Raw genomic sequence first — 19,787 nt, 5'->3', positions numbered from 1 at the left:
AGCAAACAAAACCTGTATAGAGTGTCTAAACAAATTTATCGAATAATTATGGTGGAAGATATATGTGACCTCGAAATTAACAAAGACAATTGTCTATCAATATCTTTATCTAGCTATCTTTTATATACAACATATAATTAAGGTCATAACAGCTAGGATCAATAGCTCAGCATTAAGGTCAATTTTGTTGGGTATAGTAAAGTTTTAACGATTGACAAAAATCAAAGGAACAAGTAAATCCGAGCTAGTTCATGAGATATAATTTCAAGAGAGTTCAAAATGAAATAGGATTTTTAAAGGATAAATCACACATGCAAAATAAGGAGCAGAAAGACCTTATATTCAGATAAGTTTAAAGAGATCAGCATGTGCTAAAATAGAAGAGTTTGAATTGAGGAAAAGTCTCAACTGAAGTACAACTCTATGAAGAGTTTGTATAAATGATAGACTGCTCTACCAAAGGAGGATGTACACTTCCACAACAATAAAGGCAATTCACAAAGTGTGAGCTTAGTGTTCGAGTGATTTCTGAAGTGCATTCCAATACAATGAAACATATTGAAGAACCTAGTCTTAGATCAATAGGTTAGTCATGATGTATTAGGACTATTTAGTAAGTTGTTAGGACTATTTATTGAGTTATAAGTTACATTCTTTCTTAGATCCAATGTATTATAAACTGACTTGTGATTTTAGTCTTCAGGGTGGGTGAACTCTAATATTTGAGAACATAAATCATGAGAGGTTTGTGTATTTTTGGAATTAGGATTAATTATTTAGGTTACAGAGTCTTGTAATCGTTCTTTATTGAGGCTCATAGTTGATTTAGGATAAAATCCTATAGAGGTATAAGTCATGATTTTTTATACCTTTATGGATCAGGTGTTTTTTACGTAAAACTATAGGGTCTTTACTTATTGCTTTAATTCTTGTAGATGAAATATATTAGTTAACATGTGTTTTTGTAGGTGAATCTCTTGAACCACATACCTTAGTTATTAGGCCGTGTAGAATATTAATTGATATCAGAGTGGATTATCTTGTGAAGATTAACACCTGAAGAAATGACTGATGATGAAGTCTGCACCACTGATTGGTCACTGCAAAGGACAATCTACTACTAGGCCCCCTCTTTCAATAGGTCTCACATTATCTAGTGGAAAGCTTGCATATAAAAATTCATTCAAGTAAAAGATTATGAGCTATGAAATAGAATCAATGAGGGACCCAAGATTCCCATGAAAACTAGTGAAGAATAAAGGCAAAAAAGGTGAGAAGTGAGTTTAGTTAAAATGATCTTGTTTCTCTTAGAAAGAATATGAAGGCAAAAAACACTCTAGTATTTGATTTGGGACTTGATTAGTACAATAAGGTATCTGGCTACACCATAACCAAATAGATTTGGGATGCATTGGTAAAAATGCTCATGAAGTTACCAGTTAAGTGCGAAAGTTTAGGGTTGCAATGTTGTTCATTAAATATGAGGCTTTCAGGAATGCAAAAGGATTTGCTCATGTCACGTTGTATAGGACAAGCGTAGAAATATACTGAGGTGAACTGAATACTTCTCTAGAAGAGATTTATGCAGATTTGGGGCATAAAAAAATGTGTTGTCTAAGCGATAAAGGATTGTAGATTCTTGCCAAGACATCACCCATCTTTTTGGCCAAAAGGTACGATAGCAAAACCTTATGACTACTGCGTATTTGGTAAGCAACATAGAGTCTCATTTCAAACATTATCTAAAAGAAAATTGAATATACTTGATATGGTATATTCTGATGTTTGTGGTCCAATAAAGATACAATCGATAGGTGGCAACAAATATTTTATTACTTTTATTGATGATGCTTCACGAAAATTGTGGATTTAATTGTGAAACCAAAGATCAGGTGTTTCAAGTATTTCAAAAATTTTATGTTCTGGTTAGAAGAGAGACGGGTTAATAGCTAAAGGGTCTTTGCATTAACAATAGAGATGAGTATGCTTTAAGGAAATTTAAAGAATATTGTTCAAGTCATGGGATCTGACATGAGAAGATAGTTCCTAGAACCCCAAAACATAATGGTGTAGCTGAGAGGATGAATCACATCATTGTCGATAAGGTAGAAAGGCTGCTTGGACTAGCTAAACTACTTAAGTCATTCTGGGTGAAACAGTTCAGACTACATGTTACCTGAAAAATCATAGTCCATCAGTTTCATTGGAGTTGACATCCTAGAGAGAGTTTGGACCAACAAAGAGGTGTTCTACTCACATATGAAGGTGTTCAGTTCAAAAGCTTATACACATATACCAAAAGAGCACATAACAAAGCTGGATGATAAACTGGTTCCCTATATATTCATTGGATATAGAGATGAAGAGTTTGGATATATACTGTAGTATCTCATAAAGAAGAAGGTCATTAGACGCAAAGATGTTATCTTCTGAAAGAGTAAAGTTGGAACTATTGAGGATATATTAGAGAAAGATGAGAAAACGAATGGTGTAGTCCCTAACTTTGTTACCATTCCTTCTACTTCTAACAAATCCATAAGTGTAGAAAGTACAACCAATAAGATTGCCGAGCAGGGGGAGCTACTTGATGATATTGTTAAGTAGAAAGAGCAACTTAGTGATCATATAAGTAGAGCACCCTACTCATTAAGAAGGACAATCTCAACCTCTGAGGATATTAGAATGGAAAAGGGTAGAGTCATCCAAACACCCTTCTCAGAGTATGTCCTCGTCAAGATAAGGGGAGCTAGAAATTCTTATGGAGGTATTATCTTATCTAGAAGAAAGAGTAGTAGATGAATGCCACACAAGACGAGATGGAATCTCTACATAAAGCTAACACATACAAGTTGGTTGAACCTTTAAAAGGTAAAAGACCGCTTAAAGTATAAGTGGATCTTTAAACTCAAAAAAGATAGAAATGGAGAGTTGGTCAGATACAAAGCTCTATTGAACTTTGAAGGCTTCAAACAAGAGAAAGGTATTATTTTGGTTAAATTTTTAAACCTAGTGCCAAAATGACTTATATTAAAACTATTTTGAGGTTATCAGCTACCCTAGATGTTGAAGTAGAGCGGTCGAACGTGAAAACGACATTTCTTCACAAAGATTTAGAAGAATATTTTTTAGGGAGTAGCCTAAAGGATTTGAAATAGTTAGAAAGAAATAAATGGTGCGAGCTAAAATCCGTGGTACAAGAAGTTTGACTCATTCATGAAAATTCCAACTTACATAAACGACATTGTGATATATGTGTATACTTCAAAAGATTTTCTGTTAACAACTTTATTATCGTGTTGTTATATGTGGATGACATATTGATTGTAGGATGAGACAAAAAAGAGAATTGTCAAGTTAAAGGGAGAATTGTCGAAGTCATTCAACACGAAGGGCTTAGTACCAACACAATAAATTTTAGGGATGAAGATTATTTTGAGAACGAACAAGTAGAAAGTTGTGACTATCTTAATAGAAGTACATTGAACGTGTACTAGAACACATCAACATGAAGAGTGCTACACCCGTTAGAACTCCTTTTGCTATTCATCTTAAGCTGAGCAAGAAGATGTATCCTACAATAAATAAGAAGGAAAAAAATGGTGCCTGTGTTCACGTAATCCATCATATCAGTATGTGCAGCCATATATAAACTATGAAGAAGACTTGGGATACATTGAGCCGGCAGAGATTGGATCCATAGTTCCTGATGTTTTGCATCTAGGTATCAAGTTTGATATTATGAGCGCAATGACCCAACTTTTAAATCTGAAGGGTGTATAGGTATGCCCACAGATAATGCTAATTTGCACCTTGTAAATTTCCTCGGGATCTGCAGTTTGTATATAAATCCAGGGATAAATCAGGAAGCACTTAGAATGAGGCTATTCCTCTTCGTACTTACAATAGCAACATCTTTATGGTTAGGGGAACTGCCAAGAGTCTCTATCACTACATGAAATGATTTGCGCAAGCAATTCTTGAACATGTTATTTCCTCCATGTAGGATGTTGTAGCTCAAGGATGAAATTTGTAGCTTTAGGCAGCTGCAGACAAAATCTATGTACGAGGCATGGTTCAGGTTGAAGAAGTAGATTAGCATGGTTCCCAATCATCGGTTTTTAGGGATGAGCTTATCAGAGATATTCTACCAAGCCCTGACCATCAGCTCTAGAGCCATGGAAGACACCACATTTGGAGGAGCTTTTATGAGACTACGTTAGGAGGCAGCTTCAGAGATGTTAGATTAGATATCTCTCACTAATCAAGGGTGGAAAACTCGGGAGGCTGAGAGGGGGATCTGGCACTTATGCTATTGGTGCCTCCTATGACCAGAGAGTAGCTGATGACACAGTAGCGAAAAATATTACGTTGCTAAGGACTGATCTTGGGGTACTTACAAAGAAACTTATAGTAGCAACTTCAGAAAAGGTAAATGCAATAGCAGCACAAGGGTTAGCTTCCAAAGCTTATGAGTCAAAATTGGAGAAGAAAGCAAATTATCTAGATTGTCAGTTGGCGGGTTTTCGAGCCCAAGGGAAAGGGAACCAAGGTTAGAACTATTATGATAGATACAGAGATCATAGCAGAGAATGAGATGGTGACTGGAGGAAAAAGAATGACTATAGAGGGAAGAGAGATAGACACATTCCACCTGGCAAACGAGATACAGAATGGTAAAGATGTTGGTTATGCTGGTGAAAGGTCAGGAAAATCAAGAGATTAGCCATAAGGAGATTAAGGCCGATATTTCAGGATTGACCCAGAAGTTCAAGTTACATGCCACTACTATTAAGCTGTTGGAGCACCAGTTCATGCAGATGTCAGCGATTCTAAACCAAAGGTAGCCAGGTACCCTTCCGAGCAACATGATGCAAAATCCTAAAAACGATGGTCACGTACTTTCTATTACCACGAGGAGTGGTATCACTACTATGGATCCCCCATAATCTACTGTAGAAGATGTTGATGATGAGACATCTGTTGTTGAGTAGGAGAAAGTAACAGGTGATAAAGGTAAAGTTGCTGAAGACAAAGGTAAGGGTTCGATCATTGAGCTAGAATCAGATAGATTCCGAGACCGCTCCCACCTTTTTCTCAGAGATCGAGGTAGAAAAAAAAGGAAGGTAAGTTTAAGCAATTCATTAACGTGCTTAAAGAATTGAGCTTGAACATACCTCTTCTAGAGGTGTTGGAGCAGATCCATAGATATGCTAGGTTCATGAAACAGTTGGTCACAACAAAGAAAGTAGTGACATTTGAGGATGTTGATGGTATGCACCACTGCAGTGCGATCACGACTAGGTCTTTGGCACAGAAAATGGGTGATCTCGGTGTATTCACTATACTATGCGCTATTGGGTGATACTGGTTTACCAGAGCCTTGTGTGATATTGGAGCCAATATTAATTTGATGTCACTGGCTGTATTTAAGCAATTGGGCTTGAACCCTATGGAACCGACTTTGATGCGGCTATTGATGGTTGACTACATAGTGAAAAACCTATGGAAATATCTTTTGATGTTATAGTGAGGGTGGATAACTTCATCTTTCCGACTAACTTTGTCATCTTGGACTATGAGGTTGACACCGAAATGCCTATTATATTGAGAAGACCGTTTATAGCCACAGGTAGAGCTATGGTTGACATGGAGAATAGTGAGCCAAAATTCATAGTCAATGGTGAGGAGGCTACATTCAACATCCGAAAGTCAATGAAGTAGCCTACCGACATGAGGGTAGTGTCGATGATTGATTGTATTGATGACCCTGGAGGAAATTCCTATGGGTATATTGATGATTTTTGAGTAGTCAAGATACCCGCATCGTGCGACGATGCTAAATCAAGCATTGCATGGGAGGCAACCTATGGGCTTGTTAGTGAAGTCTGAGTAGCCAATATAGCCACGTCATGCTGCGACATAAAATCAAGCGCTGAGTGGGAGGCAACCAACCATTTTTAGTGTTCACATTTTTATTTTTTTTTCTTTCTTTTTTTTAGGTTTTTAGCTCATGGACTTACCCAAAATATGGTAATAAATTGCTACATTCATTGATTTCCAGGTAAGGGGGCTATGTGATCAACCCAATATGGTCACAAGTCCCATAAGGTAAGATGAGTAATAAGTTGAAAAGTTGAAATTTTGAGGATGAAAATTGGTAAGTTATGAACTTTGGCATCTAATTTTACTTTTGGGACCAGTAACTTAGGTTGCGGGACCATAAGTATCTGAAAAATTATCAAAATACCAAGTCCGGGCTGTAGAAAAGTGGACCAAAATTTTTGGCCCGGCACCTGCGCCCAGCATCTGCTGGCCGCAGGTAGTACCTGCGCCCAGAGCCAAACCGCGGGTGTGGCCCCAGGTACAAGCCGCGGTTAGGTCAAATTTTGGGCCCGCTTTTTAATTAAAATTTTAGGCCCATCAACATTTAAATATGACTTAAAACAGCCCCCCACCTATATAAAACATTCTTACCCTCATTCTAACTCATTCAAATCCTCAAAACTTCACTTTTCTCTTTGAATTTAAACTTTTCACTTAAAACACAAATTAAACCCACACATAAGTAAAGTCTAAATTGAGACTTATTTAAGGTACCAACTTGTTCCAACACGCTAAAAACAAGTTTCAACTTTGGTTTTGCTTGAGTTCTTCATTATTCACTTCCAGTTCTTCATAAAAGAGGTAACTTTTTGGCTCTTAATGGTTATATATTGTTTTATCTATTATTTAAGTAAGTTGATATGTGTATTCCATTGCAAAATATATAAAATTTATCATGCTTATATGTTGGAGCATGAAGTAGCCTAAAAACATAATGTAGGGTCTTGTTTTCAACAAAAATCTAAAGTTAGGCTCCAACGGGAAGTTGAACTTGAATAAATGGAAGTAATACCAATAGTTGAGCATGTTTGTTTGATTTGAAAGTTGTGATTTATGATAAGTGTGCGTACATTGGACTTTTTGGAATTTCAAATAGGTTATAGGGGTGCGAAAATTGAGGAAAAATTCAAACTTTTTGACTTTTAAGTTTTTCTTCGACTTTTGCTACCCCTTACTTTTGTTAGAAACTAACAACTATTTTTTTAGGTACATATGGAACCTAAAGAGGTGAAGAAGACAAAGTTTGGTACTTTGAGGAGATGGGCAGAGTCTTCCGATCCTAGTGGTTTAGTGGAGGAGTAATCGAGGTAGCGTCGTAGAAACACTACCACTAGGGTGACATGTAGAGTTACGAGAGGACAAACTAGCCAGGCTACTTAGTCAGCTACAACCCAGCCTAAGATGAAGTCTTTACGAATATCACCCCATAAACTTTTTCACCTGATGATGATGACGATGAGGAGACAGAGTATGAGTCTACTCCACAGGTTGAAGATGGGTCCTAGGATTTATATGATGAGGTAGAGCAGGAGAACCAGTCATCCGCGGTGCCCCATTCTGAGGAGGGTACTGCTACTCATGTACTGCAAACAGAGGTACCCCAGTCTGCTGAGGATACTGAGAAGCCTTCCCATGATGCATCAGTACAGTAGAGCCTCGAATCTGCACATACCCCAGAGGTACCTCCCGATGAGAGACCTCCAAGGTAGTTTGTGGAAGAAATGCAGAATATATTTAAGCTTGACAGTCATGTTTTGGAGCTAGACAGGCCTACGAGGTATATTTATGAGAAGTGGTGGATTGACTTATTTGGGATAGATCGAGAACCACAGATGTAGGCAACATTTGATAGATATCAGCTAGAGTGAATGACTGGCCACTTGGTTCTTACATCCCAGCTATGGTATAGGAATTTTATACATCCTACAGAGCTATCATATTCCTTCCTATGCGCCATCATCCAGACCTGATCAGATTTGCTAAGCAGGCACAACTTGAGCACATACTGGTTAGAGGAGTCAGAGTTGACATATCAACACAGACTATCCGCAAAGTTATATTTGGCCCATATTACATTACTCTTGTATCTACAGCAGAGTACGACGACAGATTAAGGATCGTACATGATTAACATATCATGCGGGAGGCTGAGCACCGTCGAGAGAGGGTTGAGATGCCTAGGTAGATAGCCATTTATATTTCACCACTGGGTGATACGACCCCATGAATTAAGGGGAAAATTGTGATCAAGAAGGGCCTATTGACATTGGAGGCCAAGTTTTTGTGGTTGTTGATTAGATATTAACTGATACCCACTGCTTCAGATAATACATTAACGTGGGAGGTAGCAGCACTGGTTTCCTATCTAATGGCCGGTTATGATGTTGAGTTTGTTGTTATTCCTCTCCATGAGTTACATGATAGAGTATTTGGGGAGTTAACTAAGTTTCCTTTCCCTTGCATGATTCAGAGGCTGTGTGATGAGGCCGGTGTGCTTGAGATACCTAATGTAGATGAGAGGGTACATGTGACGGCAACTACATAGATGAGAACCATGAAGGGTCTGGCATATACAAGCACTTCTGCGAGATCGAGATAGCAGACAACAGTTCCACAGGCCCAGTCTAAGGGCCCAATAGTTTCCACAGAGCCTACTGAGGCACATTGAGATGATACAGGTGTTAGTTTTGACATGGAGATAGGGAAGTAGAGAGAGGCTTTAGATTTAGTATGCAAGGCGAGGGGACACAAGCTACTTCTCCTTTAGCCCCGACTTCGACCTCAGAGCCTACTCACCCATCTACTACAGCTCTAACAACAGGTATAATTACTATATCTAGTGAGCTTTTACAAAACTTAGTAGACAAATAGAGGGCCACAGATATTAGAGTGAGGGTTGTTGAAACTGAGATAACCACCCTCTACGAGAAGATAAGATCAGGGGTTAGGACTAGATTTAAGTATGCACAGGCCCAATGGGAGGTCGCACTGAGTGGTGCACTGTCTGAGCTATGTGCTGACTTTCAAACATGGCTCGATAAGTTTGAGTGATGGGTTACAGCCCAACATACAGAGATAGATGCACCAGATCTAGCCTAGATAAGAAAGGATTTTAAAGTATTACGAGTAGAGGTGCGCTATCTCATAGAGAGCCGTGTTACAGCCACTCCCTTAGTTATACCCCAGGCGGTCCAGATATCATCTCCATATGCACCGAGATGGTTTGATTTTCTTATAGATGGTAATAAGAAGGTTCCAGCAGTTGTGGCCAAGAGAAGTCTCATAGATGACTTACAGGACCCTAATTTACCATATGACCAAGCTGTTAAAAAGGCTAGGCATAATTTGATAGAGTCTACATTCATGGATAGGCAGGGGCGTATTTCTATAGCAGTGGTGCATCATCTAGTAGTACACCACAACCACCACCGCCTTCGCCAACTGATATGCCCCCATCTAGGGATGCTCCTGATTCAGGCGCCTAGTGCATCCCAGGTATGTTCTCACTTCCCTCTATTTTACTTTGTTTTAATGCATTGAGGAGAGTGTAGTTTTTCATTGGGGGTGGGAATACCATGCCATCACGAGTTTTTGTTATTGTGCTTCTTTTCCTATCAGTTGTGGTATGTTGTATAACTGGCATGTCTAGGTTAATTTCATGTCATATTGTATTTTATTTCGTATCGTGTTTTATTTTTATATAATGAGAAGATTTTAAGTATTTAGGGCAGTAGTCATGTTTTGACTAATTTGTGATACGCCTCTAAAAATTTATGTTTTAAAACTGTGTGAATGTATATATGTGTGAACATTATGGATCTTGTCATGGCATTAGGATTAGGGACGTAACAATTACTTTCTAACAATTGCATAAACTGGATAGATAGTAGTTGGTAATATTTACTCTGTGCTATTTGTGTGTGAGATACTACCTAGATCCCTTTGTGTGTCCAATTCAGAACTTTCCTAGTTAGTCTTCCCTAGGTTGAAAGATAGTCGATAGAAAAGGGCCATAAGATATTTTTTATTTCAGTCCAGTTTTAGCTTAAATGACCTTCCATGTGTATGTTATATCCCTTAATCCCTATTTTGATCCTTGTAACCTATTTTTCTTGTTTCACCATTCACCTTCTCATTTATAGTACAATGAACCTATTTTGGCTCTAGTCCTCCTTGGACATTGTACACCTCAACTCAGGAAAAATGCCTAAGTTGAAGATGGCTATCATAGGGGTGCATAGTGTAAAATAGGGTATGAAGAAGGATAAAAAAAGAGAAAAAGTTAGTAGGGATGGGTGTGGTAGAAAAGGAAAAAAATAAAAAAAAAAGTTTTGAAAAAGAAAATAAAGAAAGAATAAAAGACCACACCCAACTTGAATGTGCATAAATGAATAAAAAGGGAGAAATAAGGGTGAAATAAAAAGAAAATTGGCTAATAAATGAGACCTCAAAGTTAGTGTAATGAAAAGGAGGCTTAGTCACTTGATATATCCATATGTACCATACCAGGCCCCTAAGCCTATATTACAAGTCGAATAAAGTCCTATAGTGATCCTAATTTGACTATGTGAATGTTAAGGTAAAGAAAATAAGGGCAAGCCTATGGTATTTGACATGCATTGATTGGAACTTCTCTTCTGAGTGTGAGTGTCTCTTGACCGTCCCTATATTAACATGCATGATTTCATAAGAGTGAGTGGGACATTCTTGTTGTGAGGTACTTGAGTCATATTGCTAGCTAATTGATTGTTTCGAGTAGTGTTACTTATATATATGAGTGGTTGTTTGTTGCTAATGTAATTTTCGTACCTCGATCCCATTGTATCACATTGGTGTGCTTCATGATTTATAGTTGGTTTTGAAAAATAAGATTGGAGGGGGATGTAGTGTTTTGAGCTTTACATGTTGACTAACTACCTTGAATAGCTTAGTTTCTCCTAATTAAACATCATTTTTATTTTAGTTATGTTTATTACCTGAGGACATGCAGAGATTCTAAGTTGAGGGTGTTTATGTGCTATAGAAATATAGCACTTTTGATGCTTAAAACGAGGAAAAGATCCAAGTTTCTAAGGTTATTTTATTAGATATGATGCCTTTTGGGTATATTTTGCAGGATACCATGTTTTTGATGATAAATTCATGAAAAATGAAAAGGGGTATTTTTGGCCATTTTTGGAGCAATTATTGATATTCAGGATGTTTTTCAACTTGTTTGTGATCAAAGCATGCTCAAGGATCGAAGAAGAGCAACAAAGATGACTCCCGGCACTTACTAAGTCAACATGTGGCTACATATAGGACCTACGAACTGCATGTAAGGAAAGCAAGTACCAGAAGTCCAAAATCCTGAGAGCTGAACTTGCAGGATATTTGATTCGGTACCTATGGTTTGTACCTATGCCTAGTGTAAAGACCACAGGTACTACCTGCACCCGGTGCCAGACTACGGGTACGGACCATATGTGGCCACCAACCGATTTTCTCCTATTTTGTTTGGGCTTTGGTTTTAGGGTTTCCTTATGTACTATAAATACCCTTTATGTGTCTTTTAGTAGGAACAACATAATTTTGATATTCACAAACATATTTTGATTCCAAAAGCTGATTTTTATCTTGGGGATTTCTTGTATTGACTTTGGTTTATTAATTCAGTTACGGATGTGGGTTTTATTACTTATTATCATTGTGATTTTATCTATGCTTTCGAATATGAATGTTATTGATTTCTTCACAAGCATGAGCGGTTAAAATCCATAGCTAGGGTTGTGGAAACCCTGGTGGATTGACGAAGTAGGGAAAGTACTTTCGTTGTTCTAAATTGATACTCATGCATGCATTGTTTTATCTTCGTTATGATAATTTTCTTAATAGGTGCACATATTAGGATCCCGCCTAGATATTATTGCTTACTCCAAAAGAGAAGTAGTGACTAGGAAAAGATAAAGACAATAGTAGTTTGGAGTTTAACTATCGATCCACGCTTTTGTGTTCTTCCACGCTTTTGTGTTCTATCTTAGTAAGATGGTTAGGTTTTATCTAATAACTAGAGACCCAAAAGGTAATAGTTAACTGGGATCAAGATAAGGGTTAGTAACACGACATCCTGTGACTCAAAAGGTAAAGGGTAAAATCCTTCTGCTCGTCTAAAAGACTGCAGAAGGTACATAACTTATCGATTCTTCATGCAAAGTATCGGGTTGGTTCAATAAAGCACGATAAGCCTACGGAGTTGAGACACCAGGGGGAATACAATCCTATGTTCATCTACACTGATTACAACTGAAGTTAATATACTTACTTGATCGAGATTACTACATCAAAACCCCCTCATTTACTTTTCTTATTCTGCGGCGGACTACAACTGCTAAAATCTGCAAAGCCACGTGTTCTTTAGGGATTTGGCCCCAACCTTTGTTAGGTTGCTATATTTTGATAGCGACCGTATCATCATCTAATAGGAGGTGTTGTTTGGACGGTATCATTTACTACCCAAATGACAAGCCATCATGACCTCTTTTCTTATTTAAATAAATTCTAAATCATCATAACGAATCACTTCTTCCACTATCCACCATAAAACTTACAAATCCCATTACAACCTTAGTCAATCACCATAAAGGAATAACACCTCCTTCACTCAAAGATTACATGATTACAACTACCTTGTTTACTTAAAAGTTACCCTTACTCTAGCTTCTAAACTTATGACTTCATATTTCTAACTCTGGGATCATTTAACTGCTCAAAGCTTATACCACTGTAATTAGCACTATTTCATCACGTGTCAACATTACCCTAATATTTAGCTACCTATCTCCCCCCTTAAGCGTAACATCTACAACAAGGTTTTTGAAATGGGTCTAACTATATGTCTCACCTCAGCTCAACCACATGATTCATAAAATAGGAGTATACGCTAAAAATAAATAGACTTTGATGCACTAATAGGTTTCTCTCAAGTTCTTTTGCCATTTCATATCTTTTTGATGACTCAACCGAAAAGGATCACATTGTTAGGAATCTATGCTTTTGCACTTGTATCACTTTGATAATGAGACATAGCCAACAAAATTAGAGCAAGAAAGGAATTTGGATAGCTTTTGTATGGGCAACACTATTGCACAATCTAGAGCATAAAAGAATGAAAAATATTTTCTAGATGCCTGGTAGCCTCCTGAATATATGTGTGGTGTAAAACACACCTATAAACAAGACTCCACTAAACATGACTTTGTAGATACCTTGAGACCCTGAAACTAGATCTAATACCAAGTTTGTCATGATCCAAGTCGTGGCCCTAGCCGATATAGGCATCCCAGACTAATGAAAGCCCAAGATGACCCCTTAGCATTTCATCATAAGTATAGTCATAAATAAATATGGAATTGGGCCTATAAAATATGAAGTGCAATAACAGAAATGATTCAAAACTAATGTCTTGAAATATGAACTAAAATATTTGATTAACATAGTCTACGAAGTCTCTAACAAAATAAGTGAATATCCTATGCCGAGACATGGCCTTGAAAAACACCATAAACTAAAATAAACCAAATCTAACTAAAAGAAATAAACATAGCCCTCCGAAATATGGATGGGTGACCACTTGTGAGATGTTATCCCGAGTGAAATCCTAATGCTAAACCAGATTGTGGGGATGATCTTTGAAACCTACATCATGAAAGGATGTAGTGTTTGGTGACGGTCATCATGATGAATACTAGCATGGAACCATGGAAAGGGGGAACCAGTGCAGTTTATAAGATAGTTTATAAAATTTCTTATCATAAACTCATAATAAGGATAATAGTAAGAAAGTTACTCAAAGCATAAAAGAATTAATATATTTGAAAACCTGTAATTTTGGACTATGTAGTTTACACCGACATTAAGTAACCCACAGGCTATATAGGTCCAGTCCGTACCCAATTGGAGGGGCCTCAATCCATGTTAGTCGCATGAACTAAGGTAATCATAGTTTGGCCATCATATCATAAACATAACTGCATACAACTGCGCGAAGCAAGCATACAATAGTCATCCTCCGTTTAGGACAAGAACTCCCCACATTGGCAAATGCAATTTCAAATGTTATACAAGGACCAAACCTTCTCGGTGAAAATACACAGTCCTTTTCAATCCTAATTTAAATATTTACCATAACATTTATTCAAAATGTCTTTCATTAAACCGTTCACATTAATCGTCACACCAAGACTTAAATATCATGCATATCATGTCAAAAATTATTATTATAAAACATTATTGACTCCTTAACCCCATCACTCAAAATTATATACATAATCATCCTTAAATTTCCATAAGAGTCTTGAAACATGTCACAAAGTTCAATATTCTTATCAGTTCAAAGGACGGGGTAACATACTCATGCATCATTTTAATTCCAAAGCATTTTTGAAGGACCTGAAGATCAAAGTTTCATTCATTCATAGCATTTAACATTTCAAATCCATATAAAAAATTAACCTTTTCAAATAGTATGTTTAAGTCTTAAAACTCTTTATTAATAATTTGAAAAATCATTCATAAAGTGAAAAATCAATATCAAGCTTTTCAAAAGATTACATTTAATACTATCTTCAAATCACCAATAATATATACATAAATAATAGTTAAATTCACATTTTATGATAATAATAAAAGTAGGGAGTGCTCTACATGTCTTTTTGATGGAAGAAATTTGAGAAAAGCTTGAATCATTAACCTGGGGACTTGAACCCTATCTTGAAATCGATATGAAGACTTACTTGACTAGAACTCGTTCCACACACCCTTGATGATAATTTGGTGAGAAAAAATTGAGAAGAACTTTAATATTTGGACCCTTCTTGAAATTTTAGAATTGGGAGATTGGGGTTTTGGGGGAGAAGTGGAATTAGGGATTTAGAAATAATTCTCACACTTTAGGATGATTTTGGGGATTAAAAATGGATTGGGGAAATTACAGGGTTGAAAGGACTAGTTTGCCCTTAATTTAATAAGAGAAAAGCGGCTCCTTATGTAGGAGAGGTGTGCTCCGTGCTGCGGAGCCCAAAGCGGATTCTAACTAGTGATTTTATAGCTTTAGATCCACCCTGAGCAGCCCAATGCACAGCTAGAATACTTCTTCACTAAAATGTCTATAACATTTTGCTCCAAACTTGAATTGACGAATGGTAACTGGTGTTGAAAATAAGACTCAAATACCTTTAATTTGGTGGACCTTAGATCTCAAAACTCTTCATATTTAAGGAGTTGTGTTGGTTCGAAGCTAATCCTAGTAAAAATCTAGTACTAAAACTCATTCGGTAGGAATGTAATCAACTTAACTCTATGCTAGGTGTTTCTCAATATCAAGATTGAGATCCAAAGCACTCACCAAACTAGAAAATTTATCTTCACACTTATATCTAAATAAGAATTATTGAGTAAGGATCTATACATATATGAAGGATGATTCAAATTCTAGCTCAAAGTTGAGGATGCTACATTAAATAAAAATAAACTAAAAATTAAAATAGAGGAAGAAGTGTATTGGCCATAGAAAAAAAAAGGTATGACAACTTGCAATTATAGGTGTAAATAAATTTGCAAATGTAAATTGCAACCAATCTTCATTTTGACTGGTTCACAGGCAAGTGCACTATTCTATAAAAGAGAGCCTTGGCCTTTCATCTTTAACACACTAGAAAAAAGATCTTATTAGTTGAGAAGAGCATTTCACAGAGGAATGAGTGTGTGAGGAAAAATAGAGAGTGAGAGAGGTATTATAGTAAGGTGAGTAAATTAAAAAAGAGTTATTTCTTTTGAGTGTGTAATGGTTCTTGTAGTATTTAATTGGACTTACAAAGTGTAAATTTCTTTATTATAGTGGATCATTTTTCTCCTTTTGGTCTTGTGATTTTTTTATTTATTCAGAAGAATTTTTCTCATTAAAATCTTTGTGTCCTTCTTGTTATTTTTTGCTTATTGATTATCGCATCTTGATGCTACGTTCTTATTGTGGTCGAATTTATCCTTAACAAATAATTCAAAAAGAAAGTCATTTTCATCAGCTTAATTTTGTTTGATGTATCGAATGCTTATAGAAAGTAAAATAAAGTAATATTGATAGCGTTTACAATTTTTTGTTAAATAAAAAAAGACGAAGAGACTCTCATACAAGTAATCCTAGTAATCCTGTTGTAATCATGTCTACCATTTTTCTTTTCCATAGCCCCATCTATTTAAATACATTATAGAGAAACATAGATAAGGTGATGCGTCACTTTTATATGATCTCTGTTACTATTTATTTTTTTTCTTCTTTTTTTGAATTTTTTTCTCCTTTTTCTATTAATTTAGCTTATATTAGAAATCTTAAAAGTCTATTACTTCCTTAAATTTTAATCTCTAACTATACTTGAACTGTTACCTCCTTAATCATTTTGATCTCTAATTAAGCTTAAAAATCAATACATATACAGTTATGTCTTTTCATCTTCTTGAAGGGTTTTGCTCATCATCTTTTCCGTTCATGGGTCAATAATTATTTCATATAAAATATTTATCTGTTTAGGCTTTTTCCATATTTGTTGTTAAATTCTCCATCCATATATCATGCAGTACTTTAGTGCAAGGGTCACCTTATGCCCAAAAGTCCTTATTTTGTTTGCTCTCTCTTTTTCTCTCTCTTCATATGCTTATGTATGGTATTGATAAATATATGTAGTTAAAATTGATTATTTTATTCATTTTTAGTTATTTTATTTTGGTTTAATCTATGTATTATATATAGAAAGACATATAAGCCAAATGAAGATGTTAGATTTTTTTTTTCGGAACCCAATATAACCTACAACAGCTACAATTTTTGTCACAATCTCTACCTTTTGAAAATTGACATTGACCAAGTCGGGACCCAAATATAGAAATAGATACAGGCCCAAGTTGACTGGACCCAATTTTTATTTTGTGTGACTTGTATTTTGAATATATAGTGGACTTCTAGAAAGTTGCAAAGGGCAGAGATGTTTTTTATCATTTCAGTAATATTTATCTCTCTCGGTTTCTCCTTAGATCTAGGGTTTTATTTTCTTCTCGTTGACTTTGATCTAGAGTTTTGTAGCTCTAACATGGTATCGGAGCAGACAATATTGATCCTCTCGTCTTCCTCTATTGACCGATGTTATCCTTAAAAAATTTTGTTAGAGTATTTTTCTGATAATGTACTAATTTCATGGTGATTTGGTGGAGTATTAACAATTTTACGATGGTCTACTGGTGATTTTGACTGATTTCGTCTACAGTAAAGTCATTCTTTTCCAAGGCCTTGTTTCTTCAAGTTGCAAAGAAGGGCGGTAATTGTTCCTTTCCATTTCACGATTTTGGCATTTGTTTGCCGTTGATCTTATTGTTGTGGTGATATTTTAATCACATTAAACATTAATTTTAGTCATCAATTTCGATCATGTCTTCGACTTACTGTCTATTAATCAAGATTTTAAGGAGTTTAAGACTTCTAAAGCTAATCTTTTTTACAGACATCCCTCGAACAATCCAGGGACTCGTTTAGTTTCACCTCCTTTTGGTGGAACTGGGTTTTTTATTTGGCAAAAAATATGTGTAATGCTCTTTTTGCTAAGAACAAAATGGGTATTGTAACGGGGACTATCGCTAAACCAGGACCAGAATCTCCATATCTTTTTATTATGAACGGTGTAATGATATGATCATAGCTTGGATTGTTAATTCCTTATTTAGTGAGTTAGCCACGAGTATCATGTGTTTTGACTCGACTAAGGATATATGGAGTGATATAAATGAACGTTTTGGTCAGTCTCTTGCTACTAAATACATTCAAATTCAAAAGGAAATCAATGGAACTTCTCAAGGCTCCTCCAACATTGCTTCCTATTTCACTAAACTGCATAGTTTATGGGATGAACTTACCAATTCTTATGTAGGTCCTATTTGTAGATGTGGCACCTTAGGGAAATATGTTGAACAATAGAAGTTGTTTCAGTTTTTGAGTGGGCTCAATGATGACTACTCTTTCTGTAAGATTAATATCTTAATGATGCCCAGCTTTCCAACTCTTAGCAAATCTTACTCCATGTTCCAGCATGTTGAGAAATAAAATAATTTTTTTCTCTAGTTCAGGGTTTCTCTACTGACCTTAGGGGTGTGCATCAATCGATTCGGTTCGATTTTTGTATTATAGGTTCGATTTATTGATTTTTGATTTTTAAATATACAAAAGAAATAACCAATCCAACAAGATATTTTTTATTGATTTTAATTTATTGATTTTTAGTCCTTAATGGTTTGATTTTTTATTTATCTAATAAGAAAATACTCATAAAATAGAAATAGTAGCAACTAACAGAAAAAAAAATTGAATCTTAGTTGCAGCCAAAATCCTACATGATGTATTTTAATTTGCAAGAATCTTCAAGCTTGAACTAAATGTTAGTTATGAGAAATTAAGAATTTGTATAATTGAAAGAGATAATACCCAATTACCCCCTGAACTATACCCAAAAAGGCTATGGCACACCTCAACTTAAAGGGGGTCCTATCACCCCCTGAACTAATTAAAAGTGTAATTTTTACACTCTTAGTGTCTATGTGGCACATACATGGCAAAACACACTGAAGTGTCCACGTAGGCACATGTGTGTGCCATATATGTGCCATGTAGGCACTAAGGGTATCAAAATTATACTTTTAATTAGTTCAGGGAGGTAATAGGACCTCCTTTAAGTTGAGTTGTGTCATAGCCTTTTTGGCTATAGTTCAAGGGTAATTGGGTATTTTCTCTAATTGAAATAATAAGTTTGTTAGTTTGTAGAAATTAAAGAAAATATACATATGCATACATATATATGTGTGTGTGTATGTGTATATATGTATATATATAGGTGTAAAATAGTAATTTAGTATATTTTTATTGGGTTATCGATTTATCCAATTACCCAATAAGCTAAAACCAACAACCCAATAAATTTTCTTTAAAAAAACATTAAAAATCCGTTAACCCAATAAATCAATAATATTTTCATTAGTTCGACTTATTAGTCGGTTCAATTTTTGCACGCCCTAACTGATCTACATCCTTTCCTTCTTCTTCTCACAATCCCATATCTGGAAAAGGGTATAGTCAAAGGTTTCAGTTGAGCTAAAAAGAAACCCTACACCCACGTTTCGATATGATTCCAAGAGGTCTTCTGTAACTACCATTTCTATTGTCATGTATAAGCCTCTCGTTTAAAATTTTACACTAAAATTCTTTTCGAATTTGAAGTTATAAAATTCAAGCTAGCTAGTTTCGGACAAAATCTGAGCGAGGTGTGGTCTAGGACAATCCAGGAATGAATTGGGTAAGTATGGTGGTGTTTGATTTGATTTCTGGTTAGCTATGATAAGTAACCCGTAGGATTTTATGGAATTAAATTTGGGTTAGTAAAACTCCCAAAATTAATCTTAGCATAAAATATATTATTTTGGATGCCTTGATATCAAGGTGTATTGTGAAAAAAAAGAAATTCTAGGGAAAATGAGGCATTCTACCTCGCCCATGTTGCTATAGTGACATGTCCAAAAGTGGAAATTTTTTTGTTATACCACCTAGTCAATGTTGCTATAGCGATATGTACCACTATAGCAACACTGCTATTGCTACACATGTCGCTATAGTACCAAAAAGCATTATTTTATTTGAAAAATTCTCAAAATAATTTTTTTTAAAACACACTTTGGGGCAAGGGAGAGACGATTTTGGGTGAAAATCATCGACTAATTATCATTCTGATTCATTAAGGTAAGGATTTTATCTCCCTTAACTAGTAAACCGATAATTTAGTCTTAGAATTACTAGTTTGCATAATTTGGGGAGTGTTAAGGGTTATAATAGTTGATTT

General features: G+C 35.7%; 1 protein-coding gene across 1 annotated transcript in view; it reads right to left on the bottom strand.

The window, feature by feature from the left end:
- The window catches only part of LOC107873070 (ankyrin repeat-containing protein BDA1), a 56,249-nt gene that overhangs the window by 1,277 nt on the left and 35,185 nt on the right, over positions 1-19,787 (bottom strand). The gene's annotated exons all lie outside the window — the stretch shown is intronic.

Source organism: Capsicum annuum, unplaced genomic scaffold (assembly GCF_002878395.1).
Source record: "Capsicum annuum cultivar UCD-10X-F1 unplaced genomic scaffold, UCD10Xv1.1 ctg80927, whole genome shotgun sequence".
Classification (NCBI taxonomy): domain Eukaryota; kingdom Viridiplantae; phylum Streptophyta; class Magnoliopsida; order Solanales; family Solanaceae; genus Capsicum; species Capsicum annuum.
The sequence above is the reverse complement of the archived record's forward strand: the minus strand, read 5'-3'. Positions and strand labels throughout refer to the sequence as shown.